This window comes from Triturus cristatus, chromosome 2_1 (genome assembly GCF_964204655.1).
Source record: "Triturus cristatus chromosome 2_1, aTriCri1.1, whole genome shotgun sequence".
Lineage (NCBI taxonomy): Eukaryota > Metazoa > Chordata > Amphibia > Caudata > Salamandridae > Triturus > Triturus cristatus.
Window position 1 is genome coordinate 156,332,534 of NC_140581.1, and position 27,908 is coordinate 156,360,441.

The following is a 27,908-nucleotide window of genomic DNA, read 5'->3' on the forward strand; positions in this document are numbered from 1 at the left end:
TGCCAAGGAGAAACACAAGGCACACATGCTGACACCTGCCAGCATCGCAGCCATGAACCCGACAAGTGGAAGCAGTCACACACACATACAAATGTCTCAATCAGTGAAAACTACCACCTAGGGACAACTACATGATTTAGCATGATAAAGTTGCAAAGAGGACCTAGTTGCTACTATTACAATGATGCCCACACCTGTAGGTCCAGTGTTGATGAGCACAAAGTATGTGGAAGTGACAAATTGGACAATGGGAAGCACATAATACGTGCAGGGGTGCAAGCCACAGATGTGACCATGCAAATGAAATGCTCACAGAGAGATGTTCACAAATAGTTGATCCTGACACACCCATGTAGCTGCAAAGGATGACATGGATACCCACCAGAATAGGATACATATCTCATGGACCACAGGGAGTACCTCACATCAACACATTAGTATTCAACATTGTAAACCAAGCATTACAGGTGCAAGGGCATGTAAAACAACATCAACATAATGTACAGCTAAATCAACTTCACAGGGATAAAGAAAAAAGCTTTATTCAGCATATTAAAAGGGAAACGTCTGTTCTAACAAAAGGCCCATTCTTAGCCCCAAGTGTAGAGACTCCGGCAAAATTTTCTTTAAGGGAAGTCTAAATAGCTGTGACCTCGGCTCCCATAGGTAGGGCACAAGGTCCTGATTGTGTCCCAGTGGATTTATTCTTGTCTGACAAAGAAAACTGGTTTAGGTACATACTGTTTCTTGTAAATGCAATTGCTAGTGGAGCATCTATTCCTGACTCCTGGCGTGGGGTGGAAATCCTCCCCATTTACAAGAAGGGGGATCGTTCGAGCCCCAACAACTATAGGCCTATTAGCCTGATTGATTCTACGCAAAAGATCATGGCCAGATTGGTTCTGAATAGAATTCAATCATGGATTGCGGAGAACAATATATTATCCCCCTTCCAAGCAGGTTTTAGGGCTTACGTGAGCATGATAGACAAAGTATTTTATTTTTTATTAATCTACTGGCGTGTTGTACAGTTGGCGGGTGGAACCATCTACGCCACTTTTGTGGATCTTAAAGCAGCTTTCGATACTGTACCAAGGAATAAGCTTTGGTCTGTATTGAGAGATCTAGGAATTCCAACAGAGCTATTGCAGCTGGTGATTAAATTGCATGAATCAACCTATGCCCAGGTTCGATGGGGTGGCCAAGGGAATACTACAAACAAATTTCCAATCTCTAAAGGGGTTCGACAAGGATGTGTGTTGGCCCCAACCTTGTTTTCATTATTTATAAACGGTGTGGTTAGATATTTTCTTGATCACCCTACCGATGCTCCCTCTGTTGCGGGTATCAAAGTACCAATTCTCATGTTCGAGGACAATACTCTGATTTTATCTAAGACCCAAGCCGGGCTGCAGAAAGCCCTGGTACGGTTTGAGGCTTTCTGTTCCGAACATGAATTAATGGTAAATGTGGATAAGACTAAATTTATGGTGCTCCACAACCACAAAGTCATCAAGTCAAGGGTGGTTATGAATAATGAGTCTTTAGAACAAACAGACTTATTCACTTACCTTGGAGTAACCATCAATCGTAAGATGGATTGGAAGCCCCAAATAGAAATAATGGCGCTCAAACATTCACAAATAGCAGGGGTGATTTTGAAAGAACACAGGCTATCTCAAAGCAAGCCAGTAGGAATAAGCTATGGCGTCTATTTTATATGGGGCAGAACTTTGGGGGGTTGAAAATTTGTCATTATTAGCTCAGGCCCATAAAAGCTTCTGAGAGGTCTGGTTGGTCTCCCCCAGAGTAACCCTCTAATTCCTCTATATTTGGATATGGTGTGTAATCAGCTAACAGAGGTTGCAAGATTCAAACCATTGGCTTATTGGAGAAGACTCTGGTCTACTCCGGAATTATCCCATTATGCCTCAGCCCTTATGGACATAAGAGGAAATGATACGTCCCATAAGATCAGTTGGTTACAGCAGGTTAAAAGATCCCTGGTGGACATGGGCATGAGGCAGCTATGGGATGATCCAGCTCACAATATATTTCCGTCTAAAATAGAATTCAAGGATGCGTACTGGTCTATGATTAGATCCGGTATTTTGAGATACTCCGGGTCTACATCGTTGACCAGTGCCTTCTTGGATCATAAGCTGGATCCACATTATGAAGAATTCTGGGACACTATAGTTAAGCCACTGGATAGAAAACGCTATTTCCAGTTTAGGGTTGGATCATTACCTACCAAAGCCTTTACTAAATCATGGCACCCGATTCAAGACAGTAAATCTTTATTTTGTCAAAGTATGGATGAAACGATCTCCCATATACTTTTTGTGTGCCCAGCATATTGTTTTCCACGGAGGAAATGGCTCAAACCAGTCTGTCTGAACCTTGGTACTAGGTCAAGTGTGGTTGCGCTAAGAATATTAAAGTCCAGTTCTCAAGAGGCAATTGTAATAGCTATAGCGAAATTTCTGGGATGGGCTTGTAGAATAAGGCAACAGTTTGAAAAACACAAGCAGACTGCGACAGTAATTTCTAGTGCTCTGTCTTCTGCTTAATTTCTTTTATTTGGTATCGTTAAATATGGTCTATATATATTTATAAATGTTTTATATCTGTATATCTGCATAGGGGCTTGCTGGTACTCTCTATTTCAAGAAAAGTTCCCTTTGGCTCGTGCTTTTTAAATATTTTTAATAGGGGTTTACATTGGACAGCCTTTTTAGTGGATACTCGCAGTTCTCTAATTAACCCCGGGCGTAGTACAACGCTTCGCCCACGTAGTGTACGTAGCGCTGCCTGCTTCGCAGTTTCCGAAGTAGGCGAAGCAGGCAGCGCTACGCACACGCCAGGGCGAAGCGGAGCTGCCTGCCGCCCACCACCCACCTCCCGCCCGCCCACCTTTTAAAATAATGTCATGTATGATAAAAAAAATTAAATATAAAGACTTACCTGCAGCGCGGCGTCTCCGGGGCTCCCTCTTTCTCGTTCACAACTTCTTGTCACAAATGCGTATGCGCGGACGCCCGCGCATGCGCATTTCTTGCGAGAGGCGGGCGGCGCGTTGTGGAGCTACGCGGAGCGCGCGAGTCTGCGTAGATTTGGGCACACTACGCGCTGCTCCACGTAGCCCCACTACGCCCACCCCTGTTCTTAATATGTTTTTTAATATATGGATTATTATATTTTTGTAAAAGTCCCTAAAGAATAATGGATTTTATCTATGTGAAGTTGTAAATATTTGTGTCTTTTATGATCAATTTGGGCGAAATAAAGACTAATAAAATGAAAAAATAAACAAAAGGCCAATGGCCACTCTATGTCCAAATGCCAAGGAGTGAAGTAGAGTGACAACTGTCACACCTTGCTTGCCTGCACTGCTAAGGACCGGGGTCATCCCCTTGGAGGGGCCTACATGGGGGCAGGCCAGGCACCGCAGGGACAGGATCAGGGCGCAGCAGAAGGAGGCAGTGAAGAGGTGGTGGATGCAGGCGAGACACTTGCAACTTCAGTGGAGCTGACTGAAGTGGTGGGTGCTGTCACAACTGTGGGGCACAAGTCAGATGGGGTGGGTGCCGGCACAACTCCAGTGGGCAGGTCAGATGGAGTGGATTGGCTCACCACTGCAGTGCCCAAGTCAGACGGGGTGGTCGTGGACTCCAAAGCAGTGCCTACATCCATGGGAGCGAAATGGGGGACAGGTGAGGTCGGCAGGGCAGGGGGGGGGACACGGTCCCCACATCAGTGGCACCAACTGTCTGACCAGGTGTGGAGGAGCAAGTGCTAGGGGGGGATGGCCTTAGCATTTTGGGGATGGTGTATCTGTGTGTGGGGGAACCCGGGGTAGGGAGTGGCGGGGGAACCTCTGGAGTGGTGGCCTGGGGGATGGAGGACAGAGACTTTGCCATGGAACTGCGTAGTGGCGGGGTGTCTTGCTCTTCTGGCGCCGGGAGAACTTGCGGGTGGGCGTCTCTGTCTGACTGCGCCTGGGGGAGGGTGTCTGGGTGTGAGGGGCACTCCCTTCTGTGTGTCGAGACTTCCTCTTCCCCTTGTATTCAGGATCTGCAGGGTCGGTGGGGAAGAGCCCAAGGTCACAGAGGAAGAGCTTCTGGGGGGATGGGGTTGCAGGTGAGGCAAGGGAAGGGGGCTGGGAGGGAGAGGTCTCGGAGGACTGCGGAGTGGTTGTGGATGACTGTGCGTGTGTCAGCAAACCAGCCCCTGTGATTGTGGAATCAGTCCCCTGCGCTTGCTTGTGTGCACGTCTAGACCTTGGTTTGGGGGTTTCTGTGCTTGGGACAGGTAGGGTGCTAGGATTCGTAGGTGGTGCAGGGGTAGGAGGGGTGCGGGACTGTTGGAAGAGGGACACTGCTGCCGTCAGGGAGGAGGCCACGGACTGATTGGTCCTCTGTAGGGTAGACATGCCCGAGGAAATGCCCTCCATGAATGACACCAGTTGTGTCAACAGACCTGTGTGTGCATGGAGGACCTTCAGCATCGACGTCTGCCCTACATGGATCTGTCGAAGTAAGTCCACAGACTCCTCACTCAGGGCAGCAGGGGACACAGGGGCAGGGGGTGTGGTGCCTGGCACAAAGGAGACATGCTCACAAACACGGGAGCCCAAAGGGACCTTTGGGATGGGAGCCGATGGGAGGGGGGTGGTGGTGGTGGTGGTGGCGGGGGCAGGGACAGCCGCACTAGCTGGGGTTTGGTGGCTGCTGACACCCGGCTCCACAAGGGAGTCATCCTCAGAGCTGCTGTGACCCTCAGCTGGGGGGATGGTGCTGACGACTCCTCTGTGTGGCTCCACTCACCCTCCATGCCACTGGGTCCACCCGACTCATCTCCTTCTTTCCCTGTAAGGGTCTGTGGCTCCTCCTGGTCCGTGGAGCTGTCCCCTCCTGTGGCCGTGGATGTATCTGGATAGGATTAGGAAGTAAGAGAACAACATCAGTCACCTGCACCGACTGCACACACCACAATGAGTACATCACATCACAGGGCAAGCCCTGGCATCATCAGCTGAACACAGCTCAAATGCCAACACTGTTTAGGATATGACAATTGTCTTCTCAACATCAACCATGGCACACATATCCACCTTGACTTTCACACATATGTCTGTTGCATGTTGAACGCTAACACTGCAATGTGCCAACATGCACCACCCACACATTAGTTGGACATGCACGTGAACATGTAGGAGTATGTCACTATACACACAGCACATCTCTTGCTACTGACTCAGTACAGGTGTCCGGATGAAGGGATGGGCAGAGACTCATTTCACATGCTTGGGATGCATGCCAGCAACACACACTATGATGTACTCATGTCCTGATGGGCAATGCCACAATCGGGTACATGGTGCACACTTGAACACAATGCAGGCTCACTCATAGCAAGTTAAATGCCATGGCACTGGGATGCCCTGAAAGTCAGTCAACACTGTCTCTTGTCACAGGGGCAGGGCATCCAGACAACAACAATATGCACAATCCTAGCTCAGGGGTAAAGCTAACTCTGCAGATGACCGGCGCACTTGCCCATCCCATGCAAACAACATATCCAGGAGCCAGAAGACCCCACATCATGCAAATCATACATATGAGTCTCAGCAAACACAAATCCCTGTACATCAACACATCACAATCTGCCATGCATGTAACCCAGCTACATGAAGGACACAGTTGCATACACCATTGTGCGCTGTCAGATGATCACACACCTATATGTCACACAGGTCTTGTCTCTCACAGTCACATCGCAGATGTCATGCTGACCCTCTGAATCATGGACACGCCAGTTGTATGTAGCAACAAGCCACACCCTAATGACACAAGGGTAGACACCTGAGGGCACATGTCACTAAGCACAACCTGCAATTTCATACACAGGAGTGGGATTACAGAGTGTTTCTAAATGCCCTTGAGGGGGCATGACTGGCCAGGACTAAGTGAAACAGTGTTTGGCCCTGGACAGTAGTCAGGTGGCTAAGCAAGTGTGACAAGATGCTGCATGGGTTTGTTTGGAATAACCCAGCCACATGTTGCGAGTCAGGCCAGCAATGGTACACATCTCAAGGGCACACACAGATCACATGTCAGATCTCAGGCATTGTGTAGACAATTGACCCACCCATGAAACACACAACAGATACATGGGAACTGATGCTGACCGGTACCTGAAGCATAGCTGACTGCAGGGATACAGTGCCCTAGTGACACAAGCAACAGACTGGAGGGGCCACACCTCTGGAACAGATGAGGAGGGTGCATCACACAAATGAGGGACCTGAGTTTGGGACTACAAGAGCTAAGTAATGTGGAAGTGTGACCAGGACAAAAGACTGTTATTTGCATGTCAGACATAGTACACAGATTAGACATGGACTCACCCCCTTCCTGCTGCTGTCTGGCCTTCAGCTGCCTATCCGGGTCCGGAAAGACCACCGCCAGGATACGGAGCATGTGGGAAGTCAGGGTCCAGTGTCCACCACCCCTCCTGCGTGGAGGTGACAACTTCAGCTGGACTCTAGCTATCCTCCGGGTCCAGCCCCGAAGGTCCTGCTACCTCTTCTGGCAGTTGCGGATCCGGCGCTTGTAGACCCCCACAGAACGAACAGCCCGGACGATGGTCAGCCAGATCTCCTGCTTCTGGTGGGCATCAACCTGTTGTGGAAATATGGATTTTTATGATCAGTTATGTCCCCTATCTTGGACCCCAACGGTTTCATGTATAAATCACAAGTACATGTATGTTCCCTCCAGTTCCAGTTATGAAGACGCAAATACATGTGCGTCCACCGTTAACATGTCCTCTTTCAGATCCGCCATGAATGGGCCGGATATTCCATTCCTAAGTACGAAAGGCCACCGGCTTTATATGGTTCACTTATGCTATTTTTCAGTCCAGGCGAGTAGGCCCTGATTCTGCCATCAAGCTTTTCATGCCTCAGAACGCTCTGAAAGCTACAGCTACGTATCCTTGGCCTTGCACACTTGGGCCTCAGCCAAAGGGGCCCTGTCACAAGGTACTGAGACAGTATTGAGCACGGTTATCTGCTTACTCTTACTGAAACCACATTCTTGCCTGGTGAAGGAGGAATGAACGCGCCCATCTGCAAGGAGGGAGCCCAGCCCTACTGTCTCTCTTTGTGAGATTGCAAAGCTCACGTCAGTAAAAAGCCCATAGCCCCCATGTAAGGCTTCTGCAGTAAATGAAGTAAATGAAGAAATAGATGCCACATCGGCTCTTGGTGATGAGCAACCTATGTCACAAATCAGTCCCTGCTCCAGACATCGGATATCAGATAATACAAGATGTGCTGGTCGTCTTGACACTGAAGGCCTCACTAACTGAAGGCCTCACTTCCAGACTTGTTCGGTTGCATAGCAACCCTCCCCACGTCAGTTACACGTCATGCTCGAGTTGAGCACAAGTAAGGCAAAGTTCCAGTACAATTCCAGCAGATCACGCAACCCCCTCTAGGTATCCACCCACACATGACAAATTACCCATTATCATCAAGTGGACGCCCACATGGACGCCCACCTTCACGCCTACTTACACGCCCACATGCTCTTATCTCATTCTCTCTTGCTCTTTTGCTTACGTACAATTGAGAAATGTATATATACTGTACTCTGTGAATAATGTTTTGAGAATATTGAGAATACTTTTGAGCCCCTTTCCAGATCCAATTTTGGTGATGGAAATATTCTCCCTTTGACTCGAGTTATTGGAATAAATCCCTTTATGAACCTGATACCACAGACTCAGCCTCTTGCTTTATGCATGATCTTATTTATATTTTAAAAAGTCTGAGAGCGTAATATTTTATTTACCACATAATGGCGCCCGAATAGGGACATCTCTTTCCCCACACGCCGGAGATGAAGGTCCAGTTTTGCCCCCTTCCACAGCCGTGATGGACTTCAAGCGCGCACGTCGCGGGTCTTCCCGCCAACTCCCTCAGGCCAACGAAGGGGACAGACTGCGACCAGGCATCCATACGAGGCGGTGAGGAACGCAGATTGTCCTACCCAGAGCCCACCTGCGAGAGAGCTGTGTCCGAGGTATACAGAGGCCCACCAGATTCCGAAGTTCCGAAGTATCCAGGTCACGAGTCGAGTCCAGTCCAGTCCAGTCCGGTCCAGTCCAGTCCAGTTCAGTTCCGAGGCCTTCCGTTCCGAGCTACCCAGTGAGTACCATTGCCGGGGAGGCGTTCTGACGTGCACATAGGTTGTGCCGGTCAAGACGGGTTTGGGTACACAAATCCGGTCTGCACTGTTTCAGCAGTGTATCTGTACTGTTTAGCAGTATATCTAGTATGTCTAGTATATAATTCAGAATCATCTAGTTAGTGTCGAGTATTATGCTAAGTGATTAGTTCCCTAATGTGTTTATTGTATTAAGTGTGTTCAAGTAATAAGGTCTAAAAATGCCGCTCTTTTCAAAATTAAGACAGATCAAAACTAGAAAAGGGGTACTCGAAGAAGCTGTTCCCATTCCACCTAGGGACACTCCAGGGTACTTTATGTATCATAAGCATGGCCTAGATGCCGTATTATTTCTTGATTTATGGGTGGACTACACCAAGGATTTACCAGAAAGTCAGAGGTGGCCCGCAGCTGGGACCTGGGATGCAGATTGCATCATGAGAGTAGAAGAAGAGTTATGGAAAAAGACAGCCAGACAGTCACAGAAATATGACATTGAATTATGGCGTAAAGAATTGCATAGACGCACAGAGAAAGCGCTCAGAAAAGAAGAGAAAAGTAGGGAGGATTCAGACAAAGCCCGAGAAAGCGTATTAGTTGAGGAAGGTATCCGAGTAAAAGCAGAACAAGTAGACAGACAACGAAACACTCTTATGAAAGAGAAAATGTAGACCAGCTTGGAAGGATGCCATTGAGTTTTGGCGCAAGGAGTCACATAGTAGGTCAGAGTAAGTGTTTCACGAAGCAGAGAGGAGTAGACTGGAGTCTGGAAAAGCCAAGGAACAGATGTTACAGGAGTAATTGGAGTAGGTAAAATGAGCGCAGGCTGACAGAGAAAGAAATACTGACGTTGCTGGTATTTATCCCGTCCTTTCAGAGGACCTAGCAAGAGTGGCCCCAGTAGAAAGACCAGTTAGAGTGCCACCGCAAGTACCACGATACATATAATAATGATATAGTAGCCCAAAGGTTCTTGAGCCACCCACCAAATGAACAGCGCATAGCTGGTGTTTACATGGTCCAACATTTGACTACGTTGTCAATAGGAAATTGAGAGGGGTGTAGCTAGAGAAGGAGCAACACCTGTGATTTGATGACACCCCTAATGTACAAAGTGTTAATGAAAAATAATTAGTGAAAAGTTTAGCTTGAGAAAATTGTGGGTATTTCGAATTTACAAAATTGTTCCAGAATCCAGGTTTGTGTTCTTGGTGGTCCAGTGAGCCAATGTGCTGGGTCAAGTCGGTAAGATTATGACCCCCTGAGTGCAAATTGTATGTAAAAATAATTTTTCAATTGAGCGAATTATTGCAGTTTTTATGGAATTGAGTAGTCTTTTTGTCTTTGACAGCTTCAGAGTGAGGAGAAGGTGGGGGCTGTGTAGAGCAGTATGTGATACAGAAATCGGAGACAGATTCTGACCTTGTAGCCAGCGTAGGTGGGGGCCGGTGAGAGGAGCAGAACAGAGGCACTGCTTAGAAAGCTTCTCTGACATCGCATCTGTGTAATGCCTGCAGCCGGAACAACAAAAAAGTTGGCTGGCAACCCAGGCTCAGGCCGCGCTGAGGGGCTATTTTTAACTTCTCTGATAAGACAGGGCAGCTGAGAAATGTAAGTCGAGAAAGATTCCCTTGTTCTATTCTGTGCAAAACGAGTGCCCCGAGGAAATGTCTATGGAGAAGATTTGTTTTATTTTTTAGCAAATGCTATATTGCTTCTGGCCAGAAAGTAAAATGTTTCTCTTGCTTGGAATTTTAAGGGCTATGTGCCTATATAAAAACGATTTTCAAATTCAGACATTTTTGAATTGTGGCCACAAGCTGCCACCAGTTGCATTGGATAAATGATCCAGTGGTTAAAAGTCTGTGAGGAGAGATGAGAGGTGCGTCTTCGTCTGGGACATTAGGGTACATTGTGTTGACGAAGATGCATAGCTCATTTTTATAAAAGAAAACAAACAGGTTCGTGTGTTCTTCGTTTTTGATTATTATTGCTGATTCTGTTTTTATAAAAGAAAACAAACAGGTTCGTGTGTTCTTCGTTTTTGATTATTATTGCTGATTCTGTGTGTCAGACTTGACACGGTGATTTCAGATGGGGGTGTATAGGGCAGGTAAATGAATTATTGATTATAAGCCTGACAAATTAAGCAGGCCAGAATGTTCGCCTCTGAGCTGTAGGTACTGTAATTGCGCATCGCTGCTCATTTATATATGTTAGTGCAATTGTCTATGCTTTCTGTGCTTGGTATACTGATGGCTTGGCATATGTATTTTATATATGTTTTGTTTTTGTGTTGTATTGACCAGTCTGTTTAGCGTTTAATACCAAGTTCTCCTGTGCAAGTACAGAGATAGTCGTGACGACGCCGATCTTTGCACAGCGCTTGGCTGGAACTTGTTCACAATTACTAAATTTCACAGACGTGATATTACCTTTATCATGCTGTCAAAATAGCAGACAACACGTTATCAGTGTATGTCTAATTGGTGTTGGAGATGAATGAAATAAAAGGAAAAATTATGCAAGACTAAAATATTTTTCACATGACTGCCTTTCTCTTATAGACAGGCAGCCTTGGTCATATGTTTCCAGATTGGACATTAAGGAACAATTATGATCTGTGCACTCGTATCTTAACTCTTGAAAGGCCTGTTTTAAATAAGGACTGCCACCACAGAGTGACAAATGAGGCTCGGTATTTAGGGTAATGAGAAAATATCTGACCGGATTTCCTTTTTAAAGTTTGCTTTAGTAAGCTCATTCTTGTAAGTGGTGGCCCCATAAGTTGACTTGTTTTTAAATTAGGCTGTTTATTGTATAGGTGGAAATTATTGCAGAATTACTGATTTTTTTTTAGCAGATGAATTATTAATTATCAACATTAACAACTGTTCTTAAACTTGGTTTTCCGAATATTTAGGTAATTTAGCATTCCTATTAGGGCCTACTAGCATTAATATTGACTTCAGGTTGGTGTGGGTTCATGTAATAGGGACATTTGCATATGAGATGTCATTTGGCCAGCTTATGAGCTAACACAATGAGGTTTGTACATTAATTTGAAGGATTTCTCGCCGTTTCAAATACGCTGTGTATCTCCTATAATTTTGCTTACGCCCAGTAGCTACACACAGGGATTAATAGTGTTGACAAGACACAGGGTTTGATAGTGTTTGACAGCAGTGAAATCTGTTTCAGATTTCCTCCTGTCAAAAAGGGGGGGGGAAGGAGGAGAATATTGGCTTTCTGCTGGCCCCTGAGGAGGTTCGCTTCCCGCTAGCCCCTTAAGAAATTAAGCCCCTTAGAAATAAGCCCCCTTTGAAATTAAGTCGAGGAAATAGGTATGGTGCTTTCCCCTTTTTCTCATGTTTTATTGTGATCTTTCAGGGGAATTAGTCCAAGCCCCTAATACAGCTTCTACTAAAGTCCTCCCTTGGACACAAGAACACACTGTGGCATTTGAAGAATTAAAGAGAGCTTTATGTCAAGCACCAGTTTTAGCAAACCCTGATTACAACAAATCGTTTATGTTTTTTGTGACAGAGCGGGATGGAACAGCACTATCTGTCCTAACACAAGATCATGCAGGAAAACACGAGCCCTGTGCTTATTTTTCTAGTACATTAGACCCAGTAGCACAGGCTTTGCCTGCGTGTCTAAAATCAGTTGCAGCAACGGCCTTAGCCATAAGACAAAGTGACTTGATAGTGCTGGGCCACCCTCTGACAGTACAAGTACCACGCGCAGTAGAGGTTCTCTTGAACTGGACACAAACACAACACCTGACTGTAGCTAGACTGACAGGCTATGAGCCAACGTTATTTCAACCACACATAGAGATCAGACGATGCAACATACTGAATCCTGCTACCCTTTTGCCCTCCAGTACAGAAAGCGTTTCACCACACGACTGTGTTGAAGTTATGTTATGTTATGTTATGTTATGGTGTTTTGTAAAGCGCGCGATTACCAAGTAGGTGTCCTGGCGCTGTCCACAAATCCTGAAAAATTAAGCTGGTGTAGTTATCAAAACAACCAAGTTTTTAGAGCTTTCCTAAACTGGAGAAGATTCTCCATAAGTCTCAAATGGGGAGGAAGTTTGTTCCAGAGCTTGGCAGCCCCATAGGAGAACCTGCGTCCTCCCCAACGGACTTTTTTTATGGTAGGAATGGAGACAAGTCCAGCCTCTGCCGAACGAAGGTGCCGGGCAGGAACATACCTGGTAAGATGCTTAATCAGGTATCCTGCGCCATCACCCTTCAAGGCCTTGAACACCAAGCATAAGGATTTAAATTGAACTCTCTTGTAGATAGGCAACCAATGCAAATCATGGATAGCCTTGGAAATCGGGGAGAACTTTGGAATGCCCGTCAGTAGTCTGGCCGCCGCATTTTGTAGTAATTGCAGTCTGTGCATCAGATTTTCCTGCATATTCAGATAAAGGCTGTTGCAATAGTCGAGTCTGGAGGACACAAGAGCGGTGACCACCGTTTGTCGACTTTCGGGAGGAAGAAAAAACAGGATCTTTCTCAACATTCTTAGAATGAAGCCTGTTTTGGATGCTACTGCCTTAATCTGTAGTGACATAGTGAGTTTGTCATCCAGCACCATCCCGAGGTTTTTTACATTACTTACTGGGCTGGGACATGCTCCTAGTTCCTGAGGCCACCAGGTGGGAGTCCAAAAGCTGGGGTTATTTCCAAACAGCATTACCTCAGTTTTCGTAGAGTTTAGCCTGAGGCAGTTGCTGGCCATCCACCGGGCCACCTCAAGCATGCAGGCCTGGAAATTGACATCCATCCCCACGTCACTTCCGGGGTATAGAGACACGACGATCTGTGTGTCGTCAGCGTATGACGTGACACTAAAGCCATAAGATCTAATGATGGGTGCAAGGGAGGCAACGTACACATTAAAAAGTGTTGGGCTTAGTGAGGACCCCTGTGGAACCCCACAGGGCAGGGAGAAAGGGCGAGAGGTGAAATTTCCCAATGCCACTGTTTGACTCCGCTCTGAGAGAAAGGAGTTCAGCAATTTCCATGCTTTGTGCCGGACACCTCCTTTCCTCAGCCGGTCCATCAACAATCCGTGATGGACCGTATCGAATGCGGCGGATAGGTCCAGCAGGATCAAGGCTGCTCTGCCGCCCTGATCAACTGCTAACCTGATCTGATCTGTTGCCGCGATCAAAGCGGATTCGGTGCTGTGGCCCTCCCTAAACCCATGCTGGGATACATCCAGCAAGGAAGATGCCTTTATGAATGCTGTAAGCTGTGTGTTCATTGCTTTTTCCACAAGTTTCGCCGGGAGGGGAAGTCGGGAAATAGGGCGAAAATTGTTAGGGTCCGTCGCATCTAAACTCGGTTTCTTCAGGAGGGGGAGAATAGAAGCCGTCTTCCAGATGTTAGGAAAGATTGCTTCTTGAAACATCCCATTGAAAATGGGTGTAAGAAGGTTGGCTATCGGCCCCGGTACTAGTTTCATAATCCTTAGTGGACAGGGGTCATGAGGGGAACCTGAATTAGCTTTAGTGAGCAAATCCAAGGTATTTTGTATTGTAAGCGGAACAAATTCCTCCAGGGTAATGGATGACGTGTCCCCTTCAGTGAGTCTTTCCTCTGCCTTCTCCTCCCACCTGATTGAGTTGCTGAGGCTAGTAAAGATATTATTAACCTTGGTGGAGAAAAACGACGCAATGCTTTCGCAGAGCTCAGTGCTAGCCGAGATGGAGGTCGGTGCAGGAGAGGATAATTTTGTGATAGTGGCAAACAGCTCCTTAGAGCAATTCTTAGCTGCTGAAATCTGGGTCGCAAAATACTTCTGTTTTGCTTTGCGCAGCATGCCTTTATAGGTTGCTAGGCTAGCCAAGTATTCCATTTTTTCTGTAATGGCATAATTCTTCCTCCAGTTTCGCTCCAATCTCTTACAGATACATTTTTGTACTTTGAGGTCGGTCGAGTACCAGGGGGCTGAAGGTACGCTCCTTTTGAGAAGCACTAATTTAGGAGGAGCTAGGTCAGCACATGCCTGCGTAAGCAAATTGGTATAGGCCAAAGCCGCCTCGTTCGCGTTCCTAGCAATGGGTATAGGCATGTTAGTCAGAGCCCTAGCGATGTCCTCTGCATGAACCCTATTCCAGGCTCGAATTTCTTTCTTATCAGTTAAATACCGATCACTATCTGTGTGCGGTGTAAGATTAAGATTAAAACGAACTCCCGCATGGTCTGACCAGGCCAGGGGTAGCAGTGCTATAAAGGATAACTCCGGGGTATTTGAAAAAACCCCATCTAGGGTATGTCCAGCTGTGTGTGAAGGGCCAGTTACATGCTGTACTAACTCCGCTGTTTCCATGATATTAAGAAGGCGGGCTGTATCAGGCTCATCTGTCTGTTCGAGATAGAAATTAAAATCCCCTAATATGGTTTGTGAGTTTCCCAAAAACGCGTTTTCTACAAGGGTTCCTAGCGAGGAGAAAAATATATGTTTGGGCCCAGGGGGTCTATAAACAAGTGTTCCTTTAAATGAAAAATGACTAGTTAGTCTGATGTTAAATGCGAGTGCTTCGCAGGATGGGAGAGAAATTGCATTGAAAGTTCCAGAGTAGGAGCTGTGATAAATGATGGCCAAGCCTCCGCCCCTCTTATTCGGGCGGTTCAATACTTCGCAATAGAAACCTGGTGGGGTAGCTTTAACTAGATCTGGACCGGATGCTTCGTCCATCCAGGTTTCAGTAATAAAAGCAATTTTTACGTCCAGATCCATCAACAAGTTAGCACAGTAATACATACCGTGACTAAACCAAGACAAGACTTGACAGACGTTGTACTCCCAGACCCCGACCTAACACTATATGTTGACGACTCATGCATGAGGACAGGGGCGGGAGAATTAGTGGCAGCATATGCAGTGACTACTGATACTGTAATAATAGAGACTAAAAGAATAGACATATTGTCAGCACAAGCAGCAGAGCTCATCGCCCTGACACAAGCGTGCATAAGAGCTAAGCACCTGAGAGTAAACATTTACACCGATTCTCTGGCGAGAAAGAGGTTTCTTGACCTCTCATGGGGCCAAGATACAGCATGGCCCCCATATTCAAGCCCTACTGGAAGCAATACATTTACCAACAGCCATAGCTATCCTAAAATGTAAAGCACATACTAGAGCCACAGATACCATTTCCCAAGGCAATGATCTGGCAGACCGAACAGCTAAACAGACAGCTCAGACCCCACTAGACATGACAAAGTTACAGGTTCAATAAGTGTCCAAAGCCATGACAGTTAGGGATCCTTCCAAGGATGTACAAGACATACAGACACATGCTACTATGGACGAATTAAAGAAATGGTCGGAACAAGGAGGGGTACTGACTGATCAGGGTTGGATGAATAAGGGCAAATCCACATGGTTTCTTCCTGATTCTATGGTACAAGTGATTATAAATACCGCACATAGTCCTGCACACTTAGGAGAGAAAGCAATGATAGATAGCTTACAGAATATATGGTTCAACAAGCACCTGCGTGCAGCAGCGAAACAAAAGGTCAGAACATGTATGATCTGTTGCCAATTCAATCCAGGTAAAGGCATTCCGATGGAACAAGGTGGATTCCATCCACCTGACCACCCTTTTGAAGTGCTCCAAATGGATTATATCCAAATAAAACAGATGTAGAGGTTACAAATATGTCCTGGTACTAATGAAGCAGGTGTCCCTTCTGTTAGGGTATACCTGGAAATTCCATTGTGTGCGACATCCTGAAGCAGCAGGCCTTGTAGAAAGACATAATCAGACATTAAAAATTTGCGCAGACAAAGGTGTAGATTGGATGGTAGCCCTGCCGGTTGCCCTCTTTTACATGCGAATGGTAGCTCATTCTAGAACAGGCTTATCTCCCTATGAAGTGGTCTTTGGTAGACCACCAAATATGTGGGCACTCCAATGCCTAAAAGATTACTGATGCTGACAGATTACCTGGCTTCCTTGATGTCTGCACTACTCTCTTGTTGTTCGCAGGTTGCTGCCGCCTTCCCTGACAACACCCAGGTCAAAGAATACTCCATCGCTCCTGGATGGAAGGCGCCAAAGTCAGTGCTCTGTACCACGGGGACGGCCGTTAAAGTCAAAGTGCACCTTCACCACTCTTTTACAAAGGAAAAAGACTTTAAACTTGGATTTTGGATTTTGAACACCATTTTCTAGAGGAGACTCCCCAGCAGTTTCCACAAAGCTAAACTTTGATCTAAGAAGTCAGAACCCGTTTGATCAATTAAGTCCACTAGGTGGTGAAGCGGTTGAACATGTATTCTGGCTCGCATAAGATCTTGGACAATAACATAACGCAAAAATAAGAGAGCAAGATAAGAAGCAAATAGATGTATAGTGACTGTAATTTTTCAATCTCTTCTGTGCATCACGATAATATGTATCAGTTTAATACTACATGCTATTTTTCCTCCTATTGCCTCACTCTTATACTCCTCCACTAATGATACCATAAAGCACACATTTAGTGATCTGCCATCCTATGAGCTATCATATCGACTTGCCTTACGCAACAATACCTTTATTCAGATGCTGCACCATTCACATCAGACTAGCAATGCTACAGACTGCTGGGTCTGTGGCCGACTCCCCCCCTATCAGAACTATAAGGGAGTTTTGCCCCTCTTTCTCTATCCGTTCACACACAATGGCTCCTGTGGAGCATGGTTTAGTTTGATTAATTCCCTAGATTCGAATTCCGCAGTTTATCAAGACAACTGGGTATGGGGAAACCTGAACTTAGTTTTGCTTAAAGTCTGCTACCCTAACAAGGAGGGACTTCCCAAAAGAACATGAAGTATATGGATTAGGTAATTTTACACTTAACCTCATGATCCTGAACGTTGAATCTGAAGCTACACCAATCTTGCCCGCCATGTCCGTATTCCCAGTAAAAGGGGAATTATGTATAAGAACGAATGGCTCCATACACATGGGCCATAGTAAATGCACCACTGTAATAAAATTCAGTGATCAAGGCAAGTCTACATTTAGAGCTTCTCGTCATTCCTACTTTATATGTGGCCAGACCGCATATATACGCCTACCTCTAGATTGGGATGGTACCTGTTACATAGCATTCCTCCTACCACCTGTTTTCCTAGCTCCTCCTGATTATCATAGAAATACTCATTTAGTACACAATAGACAGCAGAGAGATCTCCCAATTGTCGATTACACTGAAACAGCATGGGAAAAATACACAGATTTCAATAAAGGTTTCTTTCCCTATATAGGTACAGTTACCAATAGTAAGCTGATACGTAGATTAACCAGAACCCTTGAAGCAGTAGTGAACGAAACTATTTCCGCCTTAGGCAATTTAACAGAAGAGCAGTCTGCTATGCGGATTGTTGTGCTTCAAAATAGTCTTGTCCTTGACGTTATCCTGGCCGATAGGGGCGGAGCTTGTAGGGTCATCAAATCAAGCTGTTGCATTTTTCATACCAGAAAATTCGCCATCTGTATATAAAGCCATAACTCGCCTTCATAAGATTGTAAGCCAGATACACCAGAATCCAGGCACCTGGACTTGGTCCGGTTGGTTTTGGAGTGTATTATCTACCTTTGGATGGAGGGTCCTATCCTTCCTAGGTATTGGCTTTCTCATACTATTCAGTTGCTGCTTATGCCTACAATGTGGACCAGCGATTTGTGGTCTGTGTGCCACATCGTGTATTCCACCACCAAGATTTCATTCATCCCGGAAGAAAAAAAGAAGAACAAATGATGTTATATGAACAGATCAATGGATTGATGAAGATTGATATCTCTTGACGGGCAAGTAGGGGACAAGGAGGGAATATGGAAATATGGATTTTTATGATCAGTTATGTCCCCTATCTTGGACCCCAACGGTTTCATGTATAAATCACAAGTACATGTATGTTCCCTCCAGTTCCAGTTATGAAGACGCAAATACATGTGCGTCCACCGTTAACATGTCCTCTTTCAGATCCGCCATGAATGGGCCGGATATTCCATTCCTAAGTACGAAAGGCCACCGGCTTTATATGGTTCACTTATGCTATTTTTCAGTCCAGGCGAGTAGGCCCTGATTCTGCCATCAAGCTTTTCATGCCTCAGAACGCTCTGAAAGCTACAGCTACGTATCCTTGGCCTTGCACACTTGGGCCTCAGCCAAAGGGGCCCTGTCACAAGGTACTGAGACAGTATTGAGCACGGTTATCTGCTTACTCTTACTGAAACCACATTCTTGCCTGGTGAAGGAGGAATGAACGCGCCCATCTGCAAGGAGGGAGCCCAGCCCTACTGTCTCTCTTTGTGAGATTGCAAAGCTCACGTCAGTAAAAAGCCCATAGCCCCCATGTAAGGCTTCTGCAGTAAATGAAGTAAATGAAGAAATAGATGCCACATCGGCTCTTGGTGATGAGCAACCTATGTCACAAATCAGTCCCTGCTCCAGACATCGGATATCAGATAATACAAGATGTGCTGGTCGTCTTGACACTGAAGGCCTCACTAACTGAAGGCCTCACTTCCAGACTTGTTCGGTTGCATAGCAACCCTCCCCACGTCAGTTACACGTCATGCTCGAGTTGAGCACAAGTAAGGCAAAGTTCCAGTACAATTCCAGCAGATCACGCAACCCCCTCTAGGTATCCACCCACACATGACAAATTACCCATTATCATCAAGTGGACGCCCACATGGACGCCCACCTTCACGCCTACTTACACGCCCACATGCTCTTATCTCATTCTCTCTTGCTCTTTTGCTTACGTACAATTGAGAAATGTATATATACTGTACTCTGTGAATAATGTTTTGAGAATATTGAGAATACTTTTGAGCCCCTTTCCAGATCCAATTTTGGTGATGGAAATATTCTCCCTTTGACTCGAGTTATTGGAATAAATCCCTTTATGAACCTGATACCACAGACTCAGCCTCTTGCTTTATGCATGATCTTATTTATATTTTAAAAAGTCTGAGAGCGTAATATTTTATTTACCACACTGTGAGGAGGACAAAGTGAAAACTACATTAACACACATGCCCCAGATTTGTGCAGCACACATTTGGATATACATGTCATTATCACAAAGGGAAATGGAGAAGGAAAAGGAAAAATCACATGCATGTCTGACATGTTAACAATGCCTGGATAGTTTAAGCTTGCAATAATGCACTTTAGCAGCAGGAAAACTATTCATTACATGTACCTACACACTTTGGGGGATGAAAGTAGTCAGTGAGAATGCTTGCCACTGGTGTACACACTGCTAGTACTGCTAGTCAGACAACATGCATAATTAGGAAGGCAGTGGATTGCACACTCACCTGCTCCCGTGGTGTCCCATAGAGCTTTCTGTACTCTGGAAGGAGCCCGTCCAGCAGGGCCTGGTTCTCCTCCTCAGTGAAGGCTGGGGCCCTTTCCAGAGTACGTGCCATAGCAGGAGCCAGAGGATGCAGAGACAGCAGCAGTGGTAGCAGGGATGTGGTCCAGTAGCATGTAGTGCAGGCAAGTGAGCTCCCTGAGGGCCAGCCAGCCTTATATCTGTGCTGCCATGTGTCACAAGTGATAGGTCCAACACGGTTGCATTCTATGAATATGGCCAATCCATTCAAAAGTACAACTCGTACACGCCTTCCGCATCGTTCAAATCTTCACCTTCATGGAACATGTGAAATTGCAACATTGTTGTAGGCATCCAACTGAATTTCCAGTGCACAACTCGTACAAGTTTTGAATCCGCATCCGTCTCCATGACAGTCCTGAGCCAATGGTTGCGCCCGGCTCATTCAACTGACTGTACAATGCGTATTTTGAATATACACATGCACCCGTCTCCATACGATTCAATGTCCAAGGCGTACGCCTGTCTCCGACCATGCCTGTCGGACGCGTATGCATAATAGTCACGCGCGTCGAACCTCATTGCAGTCAATGGCAAAGCGTATGCACAGCTCGGACATGACCCATGCAATGCGTACGCATTGTCACCCACGTCGGACCTCATTGCATTCAATGACAAGGCATATGCACGGCTCGGACATGATCCGTGCAATGCATACGCATTGTCAGCCGCGTCGGACCTCATTGCATTCAATGACAAAGCGTACGCACGGCTCGGACATGACCCGTGCAATGCGTACGCATTGTCACCCGCATCGGACCTCATTGCATTCAATGACAAAGCGTACGCACGGCTCGGACATGACCCGTGCAATGTGTACGCATTGTCACCCGCGTCGGACCTCATTAGTGTGACTATTATACGGATACAACACACATATACTGGCCAGGGACACCTGTGCACACCTACCACACAACAGCATTGGCCACACAGTGTCCCATGGCATGTAAGGCTGCATTCACTGGGTGTTTGGGGGGGGGCACATCTCTTTTTTTGGCTGCCACTTTGTGCAGCCACTCTCAGGCTGAATATAAATTAAACAAAAGAGGGTCCCTTTCAATTTAATATGGGAAGAGGACGGCAGGGAATAATCACACAATAACTATGAAAACCTCTTCTCAAAAATCAATTATAGTTTGGGAAATATTTCCACCATTACGAACAGCAACAATGTCCCACAGAGGTAGATTTATAATTCAATTTTATTTATCAAAAATATAATTTTTTAGTTTTTAACTATTTCAACATCAATTCTAGAATGCATTTCAATATATTTATAGTTTTACAAAATAGAAAACATATCAGAGAAAAAACATAGAAGGCGAGCCCAAGTAAGGAACAAACAAACAAAATGACATTGCAAAAAGACTGTCTCTGTTGTGTATGCTAGCAATCCAAACATTCACTCCATTCATACTACACAACATAGTTAAACATATAAAGACAAATGGTAATACATTTCAAAGAAATATACAAATAAAAGTGAAAGAGAGACTAAAGCGCCACTCCCAGGCTGTGCACGTGTACATGGGGGCAGAATTCTTTGTGTGTTGTGCACATTACCAATTTGATGTGCAATTGGACAGTAATGGGCATGAGTCACGGACACAGTGTCAGGTTGGATATGTTTAGGACAGGTCACATACGCCCTGAGTCCTGGTGGTGATGGCATTTACGTCACAGTGAGACCTATAGCCACAATACTGATGTGCACCCACAGTCTGTGTGCATGTTGTGTCTCAGATGTGTCTGATCAAATGTACCCAATGGGTGACAGTCTCCACATCCATGTGGTATATGCATCACCCTTGATGGGGTGTGTGTCTAAGAGACGTGCATGTAGGGCCGGCAGGAACAACAGTGGCCACTACCTGTGGGACTTACGCTTGCCTTGTGGTGTGTACGTGCTACGCCAAGTCCATTGCTGTGTTGATGTGGCAATACAGGGACCCTGGGCTTCTGCATGGCAAAGATCTGTGATGCCTGGGAGACATGAGGCCTCAATCGTCACTGTGGTGTGTGTTTGGAACGTTGCAGCAGCACATAGGTTGGGTGACACAGCCAGATGATTGGCCATTGCACTACATGGGACTCATGTGGACATGTGGAATTGAGATGTGAGGTGGTGGTCTTATAGGTGACCTATGTGTCCATGACCAACAGCACACACCTCAGTACATTGTGTAATGTCATGAACTAGCATGTGATAGTGATCGTGGTCATGGCCACATGGGTGGATGAACTGACAATCTTCCTTTATGCATCTCTGTACTGCAGGGCACCAGCTGTCCATCGTCCGTTCCCAGACCTTGCAACCATGCAGTAACGCAACTGCATCAGACGGTACCGCTTCACCAGGCCACTGATTGCGGAGTTGGTGGAGCAGTTGGCGCCACATCTGCTACCTGGCCGGACATACCCTACAGCACTGACCCCAGAGGTGAAGGTTATGGCAGCCCTGCACTTCTTTGCTACTGGTACCTTCCAGTACACTGTGGCTACTGCTGGTGGGATGTCGCAAACAATGTTTAGTCGGGTGCTACGCGATGTCTTGGAGGGGATGTTGCAAGTCCTCGACCTGTATATCAAGTTCCCGAGCCCAGCTGAACTCCCTGAAATAAAGGATGCCTTTTATACACTGGGGAGGATGCCGAACGTCATCGGATCTATTGATGGGACACATGTTGCCCTGATAACACCACAGGCACATGAGCAGGCATACCGGAACAGGAAGCACTACCATTCGATCAATGCTCTGGTGGTCTGTCTTGCTGACATGTCGATCACACATGTGTGTGCACAGTTCCCTGGTTCTGCGCACGATGCCTACATTATGAGGAGTAGCCGCATTGCAACGCTGATGTCACAGATGCCAGCTCAGCATGCCTGGCTTGTCGGTGTGAACTGACTGTTTCTCATTGTGTATGTTTGTCAATGTTGTATTCCGCACTCCGATAAAACTCAGCTACTTGTTAATTTTTGTGTGTGTAGGTGACTCCGGAATATAATAATAATAATAATAATAATAATAACGGCATTTTTAAGAGCTCGAACAGCTACCTCAAGCAGAGGTGTCCCGGCGCTAACACAAGACAGAAGAGCAGGCCACACAAGAGTGCTCAAGCTAACCTAATCCTTAGATTCTAGGCTAAAAAGCCATGTTTTCAGAGCTTTCTGAAAAAATGGCTCAGATTTGATCTGCCGCAAAAAGTTAGGCAAAATATTCCATTGCTTAGTAGCTACAACCATGAATGATCTCCCACCCATCCGGGCCTTCTTAAACCTCGGAACACATAATAGGTTTAAGGAAATAGATCTCAGGGGTCTATTCTGTTTATAGCTACATAAGCGTTGTTTCAAATAGCTCGGGCATTTACCATGTAAGGAACGGAAAGCGAATGTCAGGGCTTTAAATTCAATTCTCCTGGCCACGGGCAGCCAGTGAAGAAGCTTAATATGCGGAGAGATGTGATGGCGGTAAGGTACTCGCCTAATCATTCTCGCAGCCGCATTTTGGACCATTTGCAGTCTTTTGATCAAATATGCAGGTAAACCTACATATAGACTGTTTGCATAGTCCAATCTGGCCGTCACCGTGGCATGTATGACCATACGACGGCAGTCCTCCGGTAGTAAATGGCTGAATTTACGTAAACTTTTCAATTTGCTAAAGCAGGTCGAAGACACCTGCATAATCTGTGCTGAGAGCGAGAGATCCGTCTCCCATTTAACCCCCAGATTTTTAGCAGACTTAGCCGGTGGGGTGGAGGACCCATTTCTGGTGGCCACCAAAGCTCCGCTGGCAGCGGAAGAGTATTTCCAAAGAATAGTACCTCCGTTTTCTCTGCGTTCAGCTTCAATTTATTGTTATTCATCTATATGGAGATATCTGTCAAACAACCCGTGAAATTCTTAAGGGCCTTGTCCGCTTGCTCTTTAAAAGAAATCGCCAGCTGGGTGTCGTCGGCATAGAATATAGCCTTCACACCCCAATTGGCTATGAGTGAAAACAGCGGTGCTAAATACATATTAAAGAGAAGCTGGCTCAATGCTGATCCCTGAGGGACTCCACACCGGATCTGCTTACATTTGGATTTATATGTTTGCAGAACAATCTGTTGTGTCCGGTTAGAAAGGAACGAGTTCAGCCAGCACAGTACCTGCCCCCAAACCAATATTCTTAAGTCTATGAAGCAATATTGCATGGTCTACCGTGTTGAAAGCAGCAGACAAATCAAGGAGCACCAACATAGCTGATGCCCCTGCGTCCACTGTCATTCTTATCGATTCAGATACCTCCAGAAGAGCCGTTTCGGTACTAAAGCCCGATCTAAACCCAGATTGGGTATCATGCAAGATGCCAAATTCCTCAACAAACGTGGATATCTGCCTTTGTACCCACTTCTCCAACATTTTTGCGGGGGCCGGGAGAAGAGAAATAGGACGATAATTGCTCAAATCTCCAGACACTCCATTAGATTTTTCTGTAAAGGTAGAACGATGGCATGTTTCCACGGCTCAGGGAAAATGCCAGTTGTTAAGGAGGTGTTCCAAATATGGATCAACATTTTTATTGTAGAATGAGCCACTACCTTCCAGAGTTTCGAGGGGCATGGGTCCTCTGGAGAACCAGATTTGCAGCTAAGAATCAGAGCCATTCCGTCTTGAAGCATGATCAACAAAAACTCGCTGAGCGCGGCTTGTGAGTGGTTATTCTCAGACCTATCAGTTTTAGTCGTTGCAACATAATCCGTAAAGTTGTTATAAATGATTTGAATTTTATTATCAAAAAAGTCAGCGATATTCTCACATAGTAAGGAGGAGGATTGAGCTTCAGTTTGTATTTCTTGAGGCTTGAGGAAGGCATTCACAGTTCCCTACTTGAGTTCTCTGCAGACTTAATGCACTTGGCTTTATAGTCTCTACTAGCAATTTTTATAATTTTATGAAGCTCTTTAAGGGCTTTCTTGTAAGCAGCTTTAGCTGTCTCGCCGTAGTTAGTTCGCCACTGGCGTTCTATGCGCTTACATGCTGTGGTTGCTGACACCCCTCAGGAACCCTGTGACACCAACCGAGCTGCGCTACAATTAGGCACATGGTCAGAGCAGTAGGGTGATTGAGCGGACATTCGGCCTCCTAAAAAGCCGCTTTCGCTGCCTGGACAAGACCGGAGGGGCCCTCCCATATGAGCCTGCAAAGGTGTGCAAAATGATCCTTGTCTGCTGCATGCTACACAACATGGCGGTGCAGAAGGAGGTGTCTCTCATCCAGGATGACGATGACGACGGACAACGTCCGGCACCTGTGGAGGATCCCGGCCTGGGCCAAGATGCCAGTGATGATGAAGATGATGGTGATGTGCGCTCCCAGCTCATCAACAACTTCTTCACCTGAATGTAAATTTCCAGGGTTGTTATGTGAATGTATGGAGGTAGCCTGGAATGTGTTGTGCCAGCTCTGTTGCTGTCTGAGTGTGTCTGTGTGCCACTTGACTTGATGCGTACTGTGATGTGTCCATTCAGGTGGTGTTTACTCCACAATACGGTAGTACTGCTAACTAGTGTTTGTGTAGGTGTCTTGCAACATGTTTTGTGCATGTGTATTGCATTTCTCTCCTGTTCTTCTGTGCTTTTGACTGTATCTTGTCTGTCCTTCCCAGGGTACTTTGCCTGTTGTGTGGTCAACTCTGACCCCCAACACCCAGAAGCCAACACCAGTTTGGAAGTTGACAATTCCCATCAACTGATGTCCCACACATCCCTGGACTTCCATTCTCCAACACATTGGGAGCGTGGGTCCACTGTTACGTAGAATTACTGTGCAACTAGTGTGGAATAAACATGTTGCTGATGTGTAATGAACCTGTACTATGCTTTGTTATGTGCGTTGTCTGTCTTCCCACATCTGCGTGACATCTGCTTACCTCACCTGTGCACTTGTTACCACTGACTGGGCTTGGTGTTGTGTCTGTGCATGCCAATGTGTTTCTGGTCAACATCATTGTGTGTGAATAGTAACATGGCCATGGTGAGTATGTTTTGTGTTGCCAGAGTGGTGTGTCTCCCTCACATGTGTCACATCCCCATGACTCACCTTACGCTGGTCACATTGTTGCAGTATTTGGCATGCACTGGGTTGTGTAGCAGATCGACATATCCCTGAACATGACAAGTTGGAAGCAAAACTGAGGCAAGTATGGTGTACTGGTGGGTTTATTTACAAACATGTGTGAGGGAAATGCGCAGGATGGTGGGTGCTGTACAGTGGTTTGGGAATCCAAAGTTCACATTGGAGTTGGAAGTGCTGGTAGATGAAATGTCCAGAGTAAAGTCCACAGTCATCTGATACATTGGCCCAACATGAACCCTCCATGTCATGTTGGCGAGTTGTGTGCGATTGGACAAGGTGAACGGGTTGCACACAAAGAACATTGTCCATAACAGGTTTAGAGGCACTGAGGGAAGTGCTGGGACATCTGCCTCTCACATGTACTTCTTCGGACGACCCCTCTTCTTCCGGGGGGGATCCTCATGTGCAGGCCTCTGCGGTGCAGGGGACTCTCCTTCAGAGTCCTCCTCCCTCCCTGTGGTGCTGGCAGATGGTGTTGCGACAGATGTTGTGTGCGCACAGGGGGTTGTGGACAGGTTGGTGTTGATCTGGCGGAGGCATTGTAGTATGTCCTGATGCACCACAGTGATGTCATCCCACTTGGCCTCCATGCGGGCATGGTGGGCGACCTGCTCATGTTGCATGTCCTTGAGGATCCCTACTACCTGGCCAAATCCTCCGGTGCTATCCTGGTACGCATCTAAGATGCGTGCCAGGTGGGGGTCATCATGCAGTCCAGACCCTCTGCAAGGCGTGCCCTGTGCCTCCCACCCCTCCCAGCACCCCTCTCCACATGGGTAGGACCAGCGGCAGGATGCACAGGTGACACTGGGACCCCTTGGGTGGTGTTGCTGGTGGTGTTGGCTGTAGCTTCCGGGGGGTCCTGTGTCCCTGTGCTGTGGGTGTTGATTGTCCTTGGTCTGTCCGTGTTGGCGGGGATAACCTGTCAGTGTCCAGATGCTGGAGGCGTGGGTACAGGGGGTGCAGATGATGATGCTGCTGGTGCTGCATGATGGCTCACACTGGAGGGGCCAGGTTGGTCGTCGTCATCCGAAGAGGACAGTGAGAGAGTCAGACCAGAGAGCTCAGTGTCCACCAGAGTCTGGGACTGGGTATCCTCATCATTTGGTGCTGGGTGCCCGACACCACCTGTGTTTGGAAGAGAAACACAATGTGATTTATGTTTCTACATGCATCGTGGGTTAACAACATGACATTTTCTACTTTTCAAACAAATGCCTGCCTGTACACTGCTTTTTCCCAGCTTGTCACGGACAGAGTTTGATATTGTTGTTGGCCATTTCCCAGCATGGCCTTGTGCTCCCCACAACAGAGCCCAGTGTCAGACAACTTGTCAGTCCCTTCCCACTCCCTGTGAGGCGAGTATGGTTTAGTTTGATCTTGCTGGGCCATGTGGGTGGGTGTAGGTTGTCTGTGACTGCGAGTCCCATCATGATCTTGGCTACACCCCCCTTTCCAGCATGCCCATACTTCCTCCCTCTTGATTCTTCTTCCCTGTGAGGGCGTGTGACAGCAATGGCAAGATGGCTGACTGTGAAGTCCCGATGTTTGTTGTTGGCCATTTCCCAGCATGGCCTTGTGCTCCCCACAACAGAGCCCAGTGTCAGACACCTTGTCAGTCCCTACCCACTCCCTGTGAGGCGAGAATGGTTCAGTTTGATCTTGCTGGGCCATGTGGGTGGGTGTAGGTTGTCGGTGACTGCGACTCCCATCATACTCTTGGCTACACCCCCCTTCCCAGCATGCCCATACTGCCTCCCTCTTGACTCTTCTTCCCTGTGAGGGGGTGTGACAGCAATGGCAAGATGGCTAACTGTGAAATCCTGGTGTTTGTTAGGCTGCAAGTCCCAAGTGAGCCCCTGTGCTTCACACAGCAGCACCCAGTACGGGGTATCTTTTGCTGATATTTCAATGAGGTGTGTGTCAATGCATTGTACCCGGTGAGTTGTGTGGAGTTTGTGTTAAGGGGGGGGTGTGTTCCCATGCTGATTAGTATGTCAGGGCTGTCAGTCCTCCTTCCCATCATGAAACGTGCTTCCATTGTAGGGTGTGCAAGTTGTCTTTCAGAATGTCAGTCAGTGGTGTCCTGCTTCTGATTTGCACACA